Source organism: Petaurus breviceps, unplaced genomic scaffold, assembly GCF_028583685.1.
Source record: "Petaurus breviceps papuanus isolate PSGF00001 unplaced genomic scaffold, PetGlider_PUasm1.0 128, whole genome shotgun sequence".
NCBI lineage: Eukaryota > Metazoa > Chordata > Mammalia > Diprotodontia > Petauridae > Petaurus > Petaurus breviceps.
This window is the reverse complement of record NW_027185664.1, coordinates 11,421,484-11,426,884: the sequence shown is the minus strand read 5'-3', so window position 1 is coordinate 11,426,884 and position 5,401 is coordinate 11,421,484.

The window sequence follows — 5,401 nt, the reverse complement described above, 5'->3', positions numbered from 1 at the left end:
AAGAAATTGACTCAGATATATTTCTTGATATTAAAACAAATGAAATAGATGAATTTTAACTTAACCAAAGTAAAGATGGTGGAGTAGAAGCAGGATCTCCCTGCTGCTCCAGCTTCCACCTTCCCCAATCCATGTGAAAAGGGGACTCTAAACAAACTTTGGAGCTGCAGAACCCACAAAATGACACATAGGAGCTAACCTCCCGCTAGGGACAGCCAAGCAGGCCATCAGCAAGCAGCCAGCTCAATGCTCTGGGAGCTGAGCCCAACCACACATCGAGGCATTAGCCCCAGGGCGGGTCTGAGAAGCCACCTGCTGGAGGGACTCAAGTTCAGCAGCAGCTGTGGCCATTTCCAGATTTATCAACACAGATGCAAAAGACAAAGTGAGAGGTAAGTGCAGTCTGGACTTTGGGACCCAGTAAGTGGGAGTGCATGGCTTTTGCTCCTAAGGCGAGAAGGTGCTGAGACACCCTGCACAGCCAGCCAGCACCATGTGGCAGCTTCAGCTCCTGGCCTGCAGAGTGCAGGGGAACCAAGCACCAGTCTGAGGGGTAGTCGCTCTTGGATATGGATTACAGTCTAGGGTGGAGGTCCTGGGGTGTGTGTCCAGCTTGCCAGAGTGTGTGAACACCTCAGAGAGGGCACCCATCTAATACCTCCAGCAGCTGAAAAAAACCCCAGCATTTGGGACGAAGGCTCCCCTGTCTGGTTGCAGAGTCCTACTGTGGCAAAAAGCCCAGGGGTCAAGTGACTGAGGGGCGACATGACCAGGCAAAGGAAACAAAGCAGACAGAAGATTCCAACATTAGACCCCTATTTTGGGGACAAAAAGAAGCAAAGCATGGAACAGGAGGAAGACAGTGAAGTCAGAACTCCTGCACCAAAAGCTTCAAAGGAACATATGAGCTGGTTACAGGCCATAGAGGACCTTAAGAAGGAGATAAGAGAAGTGGAAGAAAAATTGGGAAGAGAAATGAGAACGATGCAAGAAAATTATGAAATGAGAGTCAACAGCCTGACTGAGGAAAATAACACCTTAAAAAATGGACTAACTCAATTGGCAAAAGAGGCTCAAAAAGACTATGAGGAGAAGAATGCCTTAAAAAACCAAATTTTCCAGATGGAAAAAGAATCTCAAAAGCTCACTGAGGAGAATCATTGCTTCAGAATTAGATTGGAGCAAATGGAAGCTAATGACTTTATGAGAAATCAAGATGCTGTTAAACAGATCCAAACAAATGAAAGAATAGAAGGCAATGTGAAATATCTCATGGGAAAAACCACTGACCTGGAAAATAGATCCAGGAGAGATAATTTAAAAATTATTGGATTACCTGAAAGCCATGATCAAAGTAAGAACCTAGAATTCATCCTCCAGGAAGTTCTCAAAGAAAACTGCCCTGATGTTTTAGAACCAGAGGGCAAAATAGAGGTTGAAAGAATCTACTGATCACCTCCTGAAAAAGATCCCAAAAAGAAAACTCCTAGGAATATTATAGCCAGGTTCCGGGATTCCCAGATTAAGGAGAGAATATTACAAGTAGCCAGGAAGAAACAATTTGAATATTATGGAAATGCAATCAGGATAACCCAGGATCTGGCAGCTTCTATACTGAGGGACCTAAGGGCTTGGAATATTATATTCTGGAGGTCAAGGGAGCTGGGATTAAAACCAAGAGTCACCTACCCAGCAAAACTGAGTATCATGTTTCAGGGGAAAATATGGTCATTCAGTGGAATAGAGGACCTTCAAGCATTCTTGCTGAAAAAACTAATTGAATAGAAAATTTGACATTAAGATACAAGAAGCAAGAGAAGCATGAGAGGGTAAACAGGAAAAGAAATCATAAGGAACTTATCTAAGTTGAACTATTAACAATCCTACATAGAAAAACAATAATTGTAACTTATGAGACTTTTCTCAGTAGTTGAAGGGAATAGAAATATATATACACATATATGTCCATATATGAGGGTATATGGGCATATGAATACAAATGTGAATGTGTGTATATATGTTTATAGGTATACATAGATAGAGGGCACAGGACCAATTTAACAGCAAGGGATGATACTTAAAAGGTGAAATTAAGAGGTGAGAGGAATATAATGAGAGGAGATGGGGAGACACAGAATGGGGTAAACTATCTCACATAGAAGAGGCAAGGGAAAATAGTTACAATGGAGGGGAAGAATAGGAAGGCAAAAGGGAATGGGTCAACCTTATTCCCATTGAATTTGGTTGAGGAGGGAATAAAATACCAACTAAATAGGGTATCTCACCCTCTAGTAGAGTAGGGGGGGAAGGGGATGAGAGTGGGGATTATGGAAGGGAGGGCAAGCTTGAGGGGAGGGAAGTTGGAAGCACCCACTTTTGAAAAGAGATGGGATCAAAGTAGAGAATAGAACAAGTGGGAGGTGGGATAGGAGGGAGGGATATATAGTCAGTCTTTTACAATATATCTACTATGTTATTGTTTTGCATTAGCCACACATGTACAACCTATACTGAACTGCTTATCTTCCCAGTAAGAGTGGGTGACAAGGGAGGAAGGAATGAATCTGGAATTCAAAGTTTTAAAATCAAATATTCAAATATATATATATACATATGTGTGTATGTGTATACTATTATTACTACTATTTTACATGTAATTGGGAAATAAGATATACAGGTACTGGGGCATAGAGATCCACTGGAAAAGTTGAAAGGGGTATGGGAGAAAATATGGGAGAGAGCAGATTGAAGGAGGGGATATCCTGTGGGACTGCTATTTTGGGGCGGTGGGTAGGCGAAAAAAGGGGAGAAAATTTGTAACTCAAAATCTGGCGGAAATGAAGGATGTAAATTGGAAGTTAATAAAGCATTTGAAATATACATATATATACATACATACATACATACATATATATATGTAACCAAAGAAAGACACAGTATAGTGCAATGAACATGAATTGTCTGTGGAACAAAAAGGACCTAGGATTCAAAGACCAGTTATATCACCTTCTACCTTCATGACCTTGATCAAATGCCTAACTTCCCAGGGCTTCCAGTTCCTCATTTATAAAATGAGAGGGATGGACTAGATTCTGCGTTAACTTTTAGCTCTAGAATTATAAACCCATCATCCTCCCGGTCTTAGTTTCCTCTAGGAAATGAAAGAGTTAAAGGATATGTACTCTAAGGTCCTATCTAAATCTGTGATCATATGAAACTGAATGATACAAGATAGCAAATTTCATTAAAAATGACCATCAAAACCACATAATCCAAAGGAAGAAAAAATCTGAATATAAAGTAGACTACCTATTGAATTCTAAACACTTAAAAAAGAAAAAAAAACCCTAGATGAAGTTCTTTAAAAAACCTGATAATGCTTTCTCACCACTGAAGCAGAGCTGTGAAATTTAAATGGCAAGAATGATGCTTTATTTTTCCCTTGAAGAAATGTGAAAAAAAATATGACATGGCTTTTCTTTTCCTGATGGTATTTGTCTGTGCTAAGATGCATAATGTCTTTCTGTTTATTCTGGGCTGCTGCTCAACCCTTCTATTTCATTTTTTTCCCTGGTAATATTTTAAAATTAAAGTCAGAGAATTGTTTCCATCTTTTCTTACAGATTCCTTCTGTTTAGATTATCCCAGGAGAGAAAAGTCAACCTGGGAAACATAGCAAAGGGATAAAAGATACTCTGTTACAATCTCCATCCATCAAAATGACTTAGTACTTCATTGCATCACCCAGATGGTTAAATCTTAGAGTGGATTTACCTTTGTTCACCTAGTAAAATCACAATTTGCAAATTTTTGCTTCTTTCAATATTTATAGTTTGGTTTAAACCGACTCCTTTCTCTCTGATTCAAGGTCATGTGTACAGATAGGAACTGGTTGTTTGACTATGTTAATTGTGACTCAAAAAATTTATTGTTTGAAGAGCACTTTTTTATTTTAAAAAAAGTGGCTTGATTTTCATTTTCATTGATAGTGGTTGTTTTTTTCTTAACTGACTTGATCGAAGGTCCAGTTGGGTCTGGGTATAGAAACCTAGGCAGCACTGATAGGTTGCTAATGAGTTAGCAATTAATTTTCTAATAACTAATATCTAGGTGGATAGAACTCTGGGCCTGGAGTCAGGAATATCTGAGTGCAAAGTCAACCTCAGACACTTACTAGCTGTGTGACCCTGTTTGATTCTGTTTCCTCAACTGTAAAATGAGGATATGAATAACATCTACCCACCAGGGTTTTTGTGAGGATCACAGGAAACAACGTTTGTAAAGTCTTTAGCACAGCACCTGGCACAAAAGTAGGCTCTAGATAAATGCTAGCCAGTAGGAAGCAGCAGTTATTGTTCAGTCATTTCAATCATGTCTGACACTTTCTGACCCCATTTAGGGTTTTATTGGCAAAGATACTGGAGTGATTTGACATTTCTTTCTCCAGATATTTTATGGATGAGGAAATTGATGCAAATAGGGTTAAATGACTTGCCCAGGATCACACAGCTAGTAAGTGTCTGAGACTGGATTTGAACTTAGGTCCTCTGGACTCTAGGACCAGAGCTCTATCCACTGCACCACCTACTAGTAGTTTAATCACCGTAGTCAAATCTGTCTTGTGGGGAAAAAAGCTCACTGCCAAGCCCTAAAAAATGAAGGAAACATCAGTGATTACAGTTATTCATTTTGTGATATTTCTGAACCATGGCAAGTAGATAGGCTATTGAGAATGGTGCAAATAAGAAGGCCAAGTCACCAGACGATAGAGAAAGCGGTCTAATAAAAGCCAGGCTTAGGGAGAAGTGTGCAAGTCTGATATCCAGGCCCTTATATTTTAGCATTCAAGAAGCATGAACTATACTTTTGGATGTAAAAATTCACAGAATTTGAGAGCTGAAAGGAACTTCGGTGGTCGTCTAGTACAACCCATGAACAGAAGGAATTCTCATTATAACATCCCCAGCAAGTGGGTGACCTGAATCTACTTGAAGACCTCAGAGGAAGACAGACAAGCTGCATCTTCAGGAAGCCCTGTTCTACTTTCAGATAGTTGTAATTGTTAGGAAGCATTTTCCTTACATAAAGCCAAAATCGGCCTTTGTAACGCCAATGCAATACCTATAACAACTACTATGAATATGCGTGTATATTTCCAGGGTAAATTCGTAAAATATAATAAACTCTCTTCCTTAAAGGCAAAACCAAAATATTATGTAGAACATCCTTAGGATGCCAGGAGGTAAGATTTATCACTAATCCAAGCACTGCCAATATCTTAAACCTTTCTGTCAGGCCTCCCCACAAACAAGTTCCCCTAGACAAATTCCTCCCTCTGCCCAATCTCTAGTGGTTCTCTCTCTCTCTCTCTCTCTCTCTCTCTCTCTCTCTCTCTCTCTCT